The sequence below is a fragment of the Neophocaena asiaeorientalis genome, unplaced genomic scaffold (genome assembly GCF_003031525.2).
Source record: "Neophocaena asiaeorientalis asiaeorientalis breed wild unplaced genomic scaffold, Neophocaena_asiaeorientalis_V1.1 scaffold1, whole genome shotgun sequence".
Lineage (NCBI taxonomy): Eukaryota > Metazoa > Chordata > Mammalia > Artiodactyla > Phocoenidae > Neophocaena > Neophocaena asiaeorientalis.
In genome coordinates, this window is record NW_020171981.1 from 6,195,619 (window position 1) to 6,209,602 (window position 13,984).

Consider the following 13,984-nt stretch of genomic DNA (forward strand, 5'->3'; position numbering starts at 1 on the left):
TTCTCTGATTTAATCTTCCAAATTTACAAAAAAACAACTTGGTATCTTCCTTACTCATTCCTTTGTTTGAAGAATAACCAAATCACTCATGTTTATTCTGTTCTCTAAGCTAAATCACCATCAATCCTTTAACTCTTACTCATAAAATTAATTTTCCATGAAACCTTTAGTTCTAGATATTAATTATGAACTACAACCTTAAGTTTCTCAGTAAACAACAGTAGACTTCAGAAATGAACAGTCCAAATACAGATAATAAAACATAAAACAGGTCTGAAGACCACATAGATATTACCTAATGAAGCAGAAGTAATAAAATGTTAGTGTTTGCATAAATTATCTTGTGCCCAATTATCAGCTTTCCCTCTCATACACAAGCTCTTTAAAAAAAATCCTTGGGCTTCCCTGGTGGCACAGTGGTTAAGAATCTGCCTGCCAATGCAGGGGACACGGGTTCGAGCCCTGGTCCGGAAAGATCCCACATGGTGTGGAGCAACAAAGCTCTGCCCCACAACTACTGAGCCTGCATTCTACAGCCCATAAGCCACAACTACTGAGCCCACGTGCCCCAACTACTGAAGCTCACGTGCCTAGAGCCCATGCTCCGCAACAAAAGAAGCCACTGCAATGAGAAGCCCGCGCACTGCAAGGAAGAGTAGCCCCCGCTCACAGCAACTAAAGAAAGCCCGCGCGCAGCAACAAAGACGTAACGCAGCCAAAAGAAAAAAAAAAACCTTACATAAGTTTATTAAATATACAGATATTCTTAATATCACAAAGATATTAGATTCAAGTTAAATGAACTAAAAAACTAACTTTCTATATAACAAGTTTTATTTTTGTAACTTTTTAAAATAAGGAGATATAAATCTGAATCTCCTCAAGCTGCCTTAATAAGAAGTATGCTTTCAACAAAAATATAAATCATCAGTTTTCTACTTTCATCATTCTAAAAATACTGTAGAAAGGGACTGCCTCTTGACAAGATAAAATTAAAATGAAAGAAGTAACCTATTACAGTATTATGGAAATTCTGAGAGTATTAACATTCTTTGCCAATTGCAAAGTGAAGGAGTTAATAAAGCTTTTTATTTGCCTGAAGGTATTTTTTTAAATAACTTAAAAGATAGTGACAGAAAATATTTAGGCCCTCTCAACTATTAACTTTGGTGTGAAGCTACACCTGTTAACTGAAAAAGATTATTTTTCTTCTGTGTTGTGAAAATTTTCAATTTATCAATAACATCACTAACACAGCCCTTGCTTATAAATAACTCCCAAATCTGAAGTATGTTTTAAGCCATTTATTCCTTTAAAATTAAAAACATGTTTATGATTATACTACCTTCCCATTATTTTCCATTATTTTCTAATGGTGTGCTAATTCTTATGACCAAAAAGGAGAGTTTTCCTTCCAATAATGTGTTTCAAGGTAAAGGCTTGAAGGTATTTTATTAGACTAAAATCTATACTAAGTTTAAAAAGCAAATGAATGTTATATGGGAGATGGGAAGTGTAGAAAGGTCAGAGTATAAAACTCTAGCACAAATGTCTTCAGGTGTCAAAAATATTTTTCCATTTAACTTATTTATTTGGCTGCGTTGGGTCTTCATTGCTGCTTGCAGGCTTTCTCTAGTTGCAGCGAGCGGGGGCTACTCTTCGTTGCGGTGCTCAGGCTTCTCACTGTGGTGGCTTCTCTTGCTGCAGAGCACGGGCTCTAGGCACACGGGCTTCAGTAGTTGTGGCTCATGGGCTCCAGAGCACAGGCTCAGTATTTGTGACACACAGGCTTAGTTGCTCCGTGGCATGTGGCATCTTCCCGGACCAGGGCTCGAACCCGTGTCCCCTGCATTGGCAGGAGGATTCTTAACCACTGAGCCACTAGGGAAGTCCCCATTTAATTTTTAAAAATGGATTTTCATTCAAAGGAAGAAAGGGCAGATTCAGAGATTATTTAAGTAGCTTAAAATCACTGCCATCTAAACCTTGCCATCTTCTCCACAACTCAAGGAAAAGGTCATCTCTTATAAACTCAAGTAGCTTGAGGGCAACAGAATTTTCCCAAGAGAAAATCAAATAGATAATAAATGGTTTTCTACATCAGCTCTGGGTGTAAATAATGATTCAAATTCATAAGTTATGATAAATAATGTGGAATTTGCTACTAATTCTTCCTTCTCCAATTCTGTTCATATAAAAAATGACCAAACACTACTAAATACCAAGAACCACCACAATGTTCATATTCCTTGCCCTAGTTCTGTAACTATATCCTAAGAAAATTACCAAAAGAGGGCAATCTACAGGTGTGAAAAAATATTCACTGTAATATGATACACTACACTGCAAAAAATGTCCAACCAATCAACAGAAATTTTTTGTTTTTAAAAAACTTCACCTATATTTATTTTTATCAATTCATTCATTCCTTAATTCCACAAAGGATTTGAGATCGTTTACAAGAACATATCTTAACAATTCACTATATATGTATAAAATGTGGAACAGGAAAAAAACAATTTAAATATGCCACCCAAGTAAGGCCCAAACCAGTTGTTATGGTTGTACTTCAAAATCTGTTCTGAGTTTCTGAGTAGCCAAGTTAAAAAAACAAAGTAGCCATTAAATAATTCTCATTAGAGAAAAGGAGAAAGCACACACAGTTCCTCAGGGAAAACAAGAATTGTTAATAGACGGCATAGCTTCTGGATGATGGGTGTTGACACGTTTAAAAAATAAAGATTATACAATAAGGAAAATACTTATGATAATGTTAAAGGAAAGATGCAAAATTATATATACGCTCTGCAGTGATATAAAAGCATGGTACATACAGAAAAGACGAGACGGTCATACACATAACCTTTTTCCCCACAAAACTATGATTTCTTTGACTGTAATGACCACATCATATTCTTCTGTGCCAAAACCATGCCTAGAGGCTGAATGCTAGGCAGATAGTAGTCGTTTTTTATTTTTAACATATTAAAATGTCTGTATTTACTTAAGATAGTATTTGGCTTACAAGAATAGAAATAATCAGTATATAACAGAAATAATGAATATAAAAAGTACTTTCTGGTGAAGAACTCATTGCTGCCACACTGTGAATGGCCAGGTTGATTGCTTACACCTTACATAGCTGAAAAGCACTAACGGCCTCAATCCACAGCTTCCTTATCCCACTCCACATATATTTCAGATTCTTCCTTAAGGTGTACAAGATGTTAACTACCAAGAAGTATTACTAGTATACCCAGATAAGGAACAATATGTGGCCTTTTAAAAATTGCTTTATTTATGTTGGAAAAGCCAAAATAATTCTTATGTAGTTCAAATTTTGAAAAGAGAGCAACCAGATATCTCCAAAATCAAACATTACCATAAAATTATAATAAATTTTTTATATCATCAAAAATTTAAAAATCGTACCACAACAACCTGATAGATTCCATACCATTAAAAGCTGTCAAGTATGTTCTTTAATTCAGTCCCATTTCTTGACTTCTCTTGCTTCTCAAATAGCAAGTAACTACAACCAAAGTTTCCCCTTTTGACATAAGAAGTAGTCCCAAAGCAGAACTTGGACTTTCATTGTGGCTACTTTTTAAAAGGGATATGTGCCCTAAAACACATCAATCAGAACTGACAGTCTTTTAAAGTTAAAGACTCTAACATATTTATAAAAACAAACATGGAAACTGGACGATATTGTTATCATACGGCACTCAAAAAATAGTACTAAACACAAAAAACTGCACGCATCCTTCCTCTCTATAGGTATCATCATCAGTAATTTCTTTGGCCTGAAATGCTTATTTAAATACAGATGTTCAGAACACTAAAAAACACATTTAAAACATTTAAAAAGTTAAAAAAAATGTTGGGTTACAATAAATCTAATAAAAACCACTATACAGTCTTAAAAAACCAAAATTACAATATTAAAGTCCAGATATTCTGTATCCTATTATATAAAAAAAGAATTAATATACTCTGACATACATCCATTTAAATATGTTTTCATCTTTTAAAAAAATATATTCCCAGTCCCGTTTTTCCAATAGGATAGGGCACTGATGATACCTAAAGATTACCTCCTACCACCACCATTTTAAAAAATAAAGGGGCTTTGATTCATATTGGAGATCTGGGGAAGGTAAAACTAAGGTGGTAAAATGAAAAAAGTCAAACTATTTTCACCACCACCCCAATTTTTTTCAGATGTTTAAAATGTGGTAAAATAAAGACTCAGAAGAAAAATTTTAGATATATGTAGATTTCATATTATATTCATTTAGAAAAAAATAGAAGAGCGAGGAAAACAATTAGATGGAAAAGAGAAAGATTCCAAGGTATCAAAGAAGAAGGGAGCAAGTTCCAAAGCATAAATGAAAGGAGACTCATTATAGCCTTAGCTCATGGACCAAGAGACTATCAGCTTTGTGCATCTCAACGGTCAATTCTGATTAATCACAGTTTTAAGTTCTTTAACTGTTACTTAGACAACAAGATTTATTTCAAAATGGAATAGCAGGGGGAAAAACGGGGATAGCAGACATCCAGGGGGAGAAATTCTTGAGAGATTATATTAATAACAAAAATTAAGTTCTCAGATCAAATATAGCTCAAGACCATATCCAATACTTGGTGATTAATTTACTCATCCCTTCCATAGAGAATTATCAATTATTTTTAAATGACACCTTATTTTTAAAAAATTGTCTTGAATTAAAAATAGGATACATGGTAATCAATACTTCTGAAAGAGAAATGAGAGAATGAACACCAAAGAACATGACAATTCCAAAAACGGTAGGTATGACTCACTGGACTGGAAAACAATCTTAATTTAAAAAGCTACTATATCAAGTACAAGGTAATTCTTCCTTTAATATTTCCTATCATAGAAGCAGATTATTTAGTGCATCAAAAGATTCTAGAAAAGGAGTTCCTTTCTAAGTCAAAAGAAAATTTCCTTATCCAAAACTTGATACTCCTCAGAAGTCAAGAGGTAAACGTACTTGGTACAAGAATGAGGTTGGTTCTGTCGAAACTGCACCTTTAGTGTTTTGTTCTAAAATACTATAGTCCCTGATATGAAAACGCAATCAAGTTAGGATTCACTGTTAACAAAGGCAGGGTACAGCACTCTAGGTATCTACACGCCTAAAAGAACAAAGACATGACACATGGCTCATTTTGTCTCACTCTGGTGGCCTTCCATTACCAAATATCCATTGGCTCCCTTCCATGACATCTGCTTAATAGCCATTTGAGTTCTCCTTGAATTCTAGAATGCCTAAACTCCAGATTCCCAGTGATTCTAGGTTTTAGCTCTATTGGACTCTTCCAGAGTCCTAAAGGGAGCAGCCAGTTATCATACACACTCTAAGCCTGGTAGTGAAGGTTATCCTTCATGAATGCCAGTCCTTTTACAGCAGGTGTCACTATGTAACCTTCATGGGTGGTGTGGGAAGAGTAACTGCGGGCCATCTAGAAGTTTACAATCCTGGGAGGGAAAACTGGAGAGTGATCTGCCTGAATCAAACATGAAAATATGCCATAAAGTTTCTTTTTTGAATTTTGACTTAATTAGGTCCACTTTCATTAGACAAAAAGGGGAAGAAGTCCTTGGAATTTGAAACAATAACTATATTTGAATCAAGAATATATGAAATTATATTAAAAATGAAATGGTTCTGAAAAATGTCATTCTAGTCCCCTCAATGTCCTCGGTTTTCCATAGAAAGGAATGAAAAAGAATTCAGTAATTTTTTTATACATACTTCAAAGTTTCTCTTACATTTTTTTTTTCTCTTACATTTTTAAATTTCAAAGCAACACAGAAACCAATGGAACTTTGTGTAACTGATCAAAATTTGAAGAAATGATTCACATGTACACATCCCAGAATCCTGCACGATGGATACAGCATAATGTTAACTACTATACAATGTAAGCTACAAACAAAAGCTGAGGGCTAAATTGAAGAAGAGAGTCCTATAGGTGTCTGACTTAGTCATTTCTGCAGACATAGGAACCACATGAAAATGTGAACAAAAAAGAATAAACCAAGCTCCCAGGTCTCACTCTTGAGGGTGAGGTGACAATTCCAAGCAGATATCTGGAACTGTAGTCAAATGTCAGGATGAGTCATTCCACTCTTTAACATATTTTACTTACTCTGGTCAGCATAGTTTTTGGCCTTGAGTTCAAGTTGTCTTGTTTGAGATTCTAAAGATTCCACTCTGGTCTGTAAATCCTTTTTTTCCTGTTCTTGAGAGTCTTCAAATTCAATGAATTTCTAATAAAGAAGAAAAATACATTATTTTCATTAGATAAATGAAAAATTTTTAACATTATAAACCCCTGTGTTTCTTGGTATCAAGAATCACAACTTGGCATTAAATACTCAAGAAGATCTCAGAATCATGAACTTAGGTTGATTTTTAGTTTCTCTATAAAAATTAAGGTTTACAGGACTTCTCTGGGGGTCCAGTGGTTAAGACTCCGTGCTTCCATTGCAGGGAACACGAGTTCGATCCCTGGTCAAGAGAACTAAGATCCCAAATGCCGCACAGCACAGCCAAAAAATTAAAAAAAAAAAAAAAAAGTAATAATTAAGGTTTAAAATCTCCAAATATAGAAGGGAAAAGATGACAAAATAATATTTATGAACGTGTTTCCACTTCATTATAACAGGCATTCCAAAGAAAATACATAGATTGGTTCAAGATGGTGGAGTAGAAGGACATGCTCTCACTCCCTCTCACAAGAACACCACAACCACGACTAACGGCTGGACAATCATCGACAGGAAGACACTGGAACTCACCAAAACAGATACCCACATCCAAAGACAAAGGAGAAGCCACAGTGAGACGGTAGGAGGGGCGCAATCGTAGTAAAATCAAATCCCATAAGTGCTGGGTGGGTGACGCACAGACTGGAGAACACTTAGACCACACAAGTCCACCCACTGGAGTGAAGGTTCTGAGCCCCACGTCAGGCTTCCCAACCTGGGGGTCCGGCAATGGGAGGAGGAATTCCTAGAGCAACAAACTTTGAAGCCTAGTGGGAACTGATTGCAGGACTTCGACAGGACTGGGGGAAACAGAGACTCCACTCTGGAGGGCACACACAAAGTAGTGTGTGCATCGAGACCCAGGGGAAGGAGCAGTGACCCCAGGGGAGACTGAACCAGGCCTACCTGCTACTGTTGGAGGGTCTCCTGCAGAGGCAGGGGGTGGCTGTGTGTCACCGTGAGGACACTGGCAGCAGAAGTTCTGGGAAGTACTTCTTGGCGTGAGCCCTCCCAGAGTCTGCCCTTAGCCCCACCAAAGAGCCCGGGTGTGCTCCAGTGTTGGGTCGCCTCAGGCCAAACAACCAACAGGGAGGGAACCCAGCCCCACCCATCAGCAAACAAGTGGATTAAAGTTTTACTGAGCTCTGCCCAGCAAAGCAACAGCCAGCTCTACCCACCACCACTCCCTCCCATCAGGAAACTTGCACAAGCCTCTTAGATAGCCTCATCCACCAGAGGGCAGACAGCAGAAGCAAGAAGAACTACAATCCTGCAGCCTGTGGAACAAACACCACATTCACAGAAAGACAGACAAGATGAAAAGGCAGAGGGCTATGAACCAGATGAAAGAACAAGATAAAACCCCAGAAAAACAACTAAATGAAGTGGAGACAGGCAACCTTCCAGAAAAAGAATTCAGAATAATGATAGTGAAGATGATCCAGGACCTCGAAAAAGAATGGAGGCAAAGGTCGAGAAGATGCAAGAAATGTTTAACAAAGACCTAGAAAAATTAAAGAACAAACAAACAGAGATGAACAATACAATAACTGAAATGAAAAATACACTAGAAGGAATCAACAGCAGAATAACTGAGGCAGAAGAACGGATAAGTGACCTGGAAGACAGAATGGTGGAGTTCACTGCTGCTGAACAGAATAAAGAAAAAAGAAGGAAAAGAAATGAAGACAGCCTAAGAGACCTCTGGGACAACATTAAGCGCAACAACATTCGCATTATAGGGGTCTCAGAAGGAGAAGAGAGAAAGGACCCAAGAAAATATTTGAAGAGATTATAGTCAAAAACTTCCCTAACATGGGAAAGGAAATAGCCACCCAGGAAATAGTCCAGGAAGTGCAGAGAGACCCATACAGGACAAACCCAAGGAGAAACACGTCGAGACACATAGTAATCAAATTGGCAAAAATTAAAGGCAAAGAAAAATTACTGAAACCAGCAAGGGAAAAACGACAAATAACATAAAGGGAACTCCCATAAGGTTAACAGCTGATTTCTCAGCAGAAACTCTACAAGCCAGAAGGGAGTGGCATGGTATACTTAAGGTGATGAAAGGGAAGAAACTACAACCAAGATTACTGTACCAGGCAAGGATCTCATTCAGATTTGATGGAGAAATCAAAAGCTTTACAGACAAGCAAAAGCTAAGAGAATTCAGCACCACCAAACCAGCTCTACAACAAATGCTAAAGGAACTTCTCTAAGTGGGAAACACAGGAGAAGAAAAGGACCTATAAAAACAAACCCAAAACAATTAAGAAGATGGTAATAAGAACATACATATCGATAATTACCTTAAATGTGAATGGATTAAATGCTCCAACCAAAAGACACAGGCTAGCTGAATGGATACAAAAATAAGACCCATATATATGCTGTCTACAAGAGACCCATTTCAGACCTAGGGACACATTCAGACTGAAACTGAGGGGATGGAAAAAGATATTCCATGCAAATGGAAATAAAAAGAAAGCTGGAGTAGCAATACTCGTATCAGATAAAATAGACTTTAAAATAAAGAATGTTACAAGAGACAGGGAAGGACACTACATAATGATCAAGGGATCAATCCAGGAAGAAGATATAACAATTATAAATATATATGCACCCAATACAGGAGCACCTCAATATATAAGGCAACTGCTAACGACTCTAAAAGAGGAAATCGACAATAACACAATAATAGTGGGGGACTTTTAACACCTCACTAACACCATTGGACAGATCACCCAAACAGAAAATTAATAAGGAAACACAAGCTTTAAATGACACAATAGACCAGAGCAAAGGAAACTACAAACAAGATGAAAAGACAACCCTCAGAATGGGAGAAAATATTTGCAAACGAAGCAACTGACAAAGGATTAATCTCCAAAATATACAAAGAGCTCATGCAGCTCAGTATTAAAAAAACAAACAGCCCAATCAAAAAATGGGCAGAAGACTTAAAGAGACATTTCTCCAAAGAGGACATACAGATGGCCAAGAAGCACATGAAAAGCTGCTCAACATTACTAATTATTAGAGAAATGCAAATCAAAACTACAATGAGGTATCACCTCACACCAGTTAGAATGGGCATCATCAGAAAATCCACAAACAACAAATGCTGGAGAGGGTGTGGAGAAGAGGGAACCCTCTTGCACTGTTGATGGGAATGTAAATTGATACAGCCATTATGGAGAACAGTATGGAGGTTCCTTAAAAAACTAAAAACAGAATTACCATATGACCCAGCAATCCCACTACTGGGCATATACCCAGAGAAAACCATAATTCAAAAAGACACATGCACCCCAATGTTCATTGCAGCACTATTTACAATAGCCAGGTCATGGAAGCAACCTAAATGCCATCGACAGACGAATGGATAAAGACGACGTGGTACATATATGCAATGGAATATTACTCAGCCATAAAAAGGAACGAAATTGGGTCATTTGTTGAGACGTGGATGGATCTAGAGACTGTCATACAGAGTGAAGTAAGTCAGAAAGAGAAAAACAAATATCGTATATTAACACATATATGTGGAACCTAGAAAAATGGTACAGATGAACCGGTTTGCAGGGCAGAAATAGAGACACAGATATGGAGAACAAAAGTATGGACACCAAGCAGGGAAAGCAGCAGAGGGGTGGGGGAGTAGTGTGATGAATTGGGAGACTGGGATTGACATGTATACACTGAGGTGTATAAAATGGATGACTAATAAGAACCTGCTCTATAAAAAAATAAATTTTTAAAAAAGCGGAATTACTGTCTTAAAAAAATACATATACCTACTCCAAATATATAAATCCTTTAACTTAACTAGTATACTTACATATTCATCTGAGTTCAATACATAATTTTTTACATAATTTTGTATATAATATGTAAAAGAAAAAACTAAAGGATGGAATATCAATAAATATATTTAAACGATTATTTGATTAGTGAACAGTCTTCTAAATTACCTGAACCATGTGCTAGAAATATCTCCACCAGTCAAATTTAATTTATTAAAATCATTCTCATGATGGAGAGATTATCAATAAATCTCAGTCTTCACCTTGTTTTTTAAATTGTTTTATCTGCATCACTTGACAACTGATCACTCGCTCCTCCTTAAAACTTTTTTTTCTCCCAGTTGGGGTTTTTCCTTGTTTTCCTTTCACTTTGCTGGCTGCTCCTTCTTGGTCTTTGTTTGTTCTTCCTCTTGTCCCCACCTTCTTAACACTGGCAAGCTCAGTCCCTGGACAACTCTTTCTCTTCATTGTTTATTCTTATTCCCTGTGATCTCATCCAGTTTCAAAACTTTAAATACTAAATGAATGCTGACAACCTCCAAATTTCTACCCCAGCCTCTAGCCCAGACCTGAATTCCAGATTTGTAATGTCCAGTTGCCTTCTGGACAACTCCATCTGAATGTCTAATAAGAACCTTAAACTTAATGTCAAAGCCTGCTCCTCCTGGTCTTACCTAGCTCATTAAGTTACTGTGGTCAGTTGCTCAGGCCCAAAATTCTACTCATTCTCTAATACGTGATATCCAATTCAACAGCAAATCTACCTTCAGATCTGACCCCTTTTCATCATCTCCATCACCATCCTGGTCTGTGCCACCGTTATCTATTGCGGGGATTAGTGCAGTAGCAGTAGCCTCCTAACTGGCCTCCTTACTTCCACCCTTGTACCTCTACAACGCATTTTCCATACAGTAGTTAGGGTGACCCTTTTTAAAAATCAGATCAGTGTACTCTTCTGCTTGAAATCCTCTGATTGCTTGCATTCTCCCAAAGTCCTTACCAGAGACCCCCAGGATGAATACAAGCTATCATCTTCTTACTTCTTTGACATCATCTTCTACTACTCTTCCCCCAGATATCCAAACGGCTTGCTCATCCTCACCTCCTTAACATCTTTGTTCAAATGTCAGCTTTTTACTAAGACTTTTTTTGCCCATCATATTTAAAACTGCAATATGTACTCCCTACTTCCCTTCCTGCTTTTTTTCTCTATTGCACTTATCTTCAACTAACATACTATATGCTTTAGTAATTTATCTTATTTATTATCTGCCTTGCCTCACTAGAACGTAGGTTCCATGAGGGCAGGGATTTGTTTTGCTTGCTGTTGTTATTCCCAGTGCAAAGAATGATGATGGCACATAGCAGGTGCTCAAATATTTGTTAAACAAATGAATACATAAATGAAAAGACTTTCACAGTAAAAAAACTAAAATCCATAGAGAAAACTGTATAATTCACAAATAAACTTAGATATCACTAAATACACTCTAGTTTTAATATGAAATTTGCTATTACCTACTTTATCTGTCCTGAAACTTTTCAGTCACTGTAGTGGACATTGCTTTTTGTCTTGTACACACTGTCTTCCTTTGAGGAACTTCTCCCCAGTTTCATGCGAAATCTATTCAGTCCATGCCTTTCGATTCGTGAGGACTCCATCTCCCTACGGGTGGGCATATGACCTGAACCAGACTGATCAGAGTCCTCTCTGGGACATTTGCCAGTTTTTAGGAAGAATACAACCTCTCTTCCTCTGGAATCCCAAACTCTTAAGAATCTAGCAGGCTTAAGCTGCAGAGGGACATCCTTTTCAACAGGTGGAAGAAGCATGCCTGAAAACAAAGCCAATGTTAAAGGAAAACAACAAGGGGGCAAAAACCCTAATTAAAGATACCATTTGAGTTCCTAGATTCAATATTTCCTGAGGCTGGCATTTCCCAATTGTTTTATTTTTTCAGTGACATAAACCAATAAATTCTGTTTTATATAAGCTTGAGTTGGTTTCTATCACAAGAAACTAAAAGCATCCTAATATATTCAGCTACTTTCCCTCAAGAACCATTTTATTTTCTCATTTTATTAGCCAATATTTTCCTTATCTTTGAAGCCTGAAACCTCCAACATCTGTAACACTGGTTCTTAATCATTTGGAGTTCCACAGACTGATTTGGGAATTTGATATATCCATGAACCATGTTTCCCCAGAAGAAATGCCCTCACCTAACCCAAATTCTACCTATTTTTCTCAGAGGCTCAGAGACCATTTAAGCCCTTCCACAAATCCCACATTTAGCACCCCTGCCCTTTTCTGTGAAAATATTCCATATTTGTCATTGTTTATTTTTTGTAGAATATTAATCTAAAAATGATTACATAAAGAAGGAGTAAAGGTTACAGTAAATGTAAGAAAAGAGGTAAACTTGACAAATCATTCATTCACTCAAGAAATGACTACGTTAAAAAGGGGAGGGGTGGGATTCCCTGGTGGCCCAGTGGTTAAGACTCCACGCTACCACTGTAGGGGGCGCGGGTTCGATCCCTGGTCGGAGAACTAAGATCTTGTATGCCACGTGGCACAGCGGGAAAAGAAAAAAAGAAAGAAACGACTACTTACTTAAACTACTTACTATGTGCCAGGCACATGGAATATGACTGTGAGTATCATACTATCCCTGCCTTCCAAGAGTGCTCACTGGCTACAAATTGAAGGCAGGCAGATGATACAAAGGTTACATTGAACAGAAAAGCAGCATTATGTAACAGGATGTTGCTGATGAAGTCTGAGTAAGTTATTTCAACATTTTACCTGGGGACAGAAGCAAAGACTAAGAATTAATAAGAAAATGTAATTATTTTTTTGCCTGCTTTGAAAATGATGCTCCCTTGGCTAACGGAACTGCCATATCTGGGCAAATAACCAGAAAGTCTTATTTCAGCGTTGTGTGCTATAGATAAAATGTTGTTTTAAAGAACATACAGCACCATAAAAAGAAACGAAATTGAGCTATTTGTAACGAGGTGGATGGACCTAGAGTCTGTCATACAGGGTGAAGTAAGTCAGAAAGAGAAAGACAAATACCATATGCTAACACATATATATGGAATTTAAGGGAAAAAAATGTCATGAAGAACCTAGGGGTAAGACAGGAATAAAAACACAGATCTACTAGAGAATGGACTTGAGGATATGGGGAGGGGGAAGGGTAAGCTGTGACAAAGTGAGAGAGTGGCATGGACGTATATACACTACCAAACGTAAAATAGATAGCTAGTGGGAAGCAGCCGCATAGCACAGGGAGATCAGCTCAGTGCTTTGTGACCACCTAGAGCGGTGGGATAGGGAGGGCAGGAGGGAGGGAGACGCAAGAGGGAAGAGATATGGGAACATATGTATAACTGATTCACTTTGTTATAAAGCAAAAGCTAACACACCATTGTAAAGCAATTATACTCCAATAAAGATGTAAAAAAAAAAAAAAGAACATACAGCAGATGTTTACCAAGTAACACCTAAAATGCTGTGCTATTAAACTCCTAACAAAACTTTTACTCCTAACAGATTGGTGGTTGCCAGGGGCAGGGAGTGGAGGTAGAGGATATGGATGAAGGTGATCAAAGGGTACAAACTTCCACTTACAAGTCCTGGTGATATAATGCACAGCATGGTTACTATAGTTAAAAATACTACTGTATTGTATATTTGAAGGTTGCTAAGAGTCGATTTTTTTTTAAGTTCTCACCACACACACAAAAAGTATGTGAAGTGATGGCAATGTGTTAACTAACTTTTTGTGGTAATCATTTTGCAACATATACCTTTTCCAAATCATTACGTTGTACACTTTAAACTTACACCACATGTCAA

At 37.3% G+C, this 13,984-nt stretch overlaps 1 protein-coding gene across 3 annotated transcripts in view; it reads right to left on the bottom strand.

Annotated features, from left to right (window-relative positions):
- Positions 1-11,657, bottom strand: part of SPAG9 (sperm associated antigen 9) — a 95,733-nt gene extending 84,076 nt beyond the window's left edge. Inside the window, exons 1-2 of one of the 3 annotated variants that reach the window (XM_024742562.1) lie at positions 11,639-11,657; positions 6,187-6,307 (exon numbers count right to left, since the gene is read on the bottom strand). The gene's annotated coding sequence lies outside the window, so the exon portion shown is untranslated. Of the gene's footprint in view, positions 1-6,186; positions 6,308-11,638 lie in introns of those variants that run through there. The other 2 variants (XM_024742567.1, XM_024742573.1) reach the window with 2 other exon arrangements.
- Between the last annotated feature and the right edge of the window lie 2,327 nt (positions 11,658-13,984).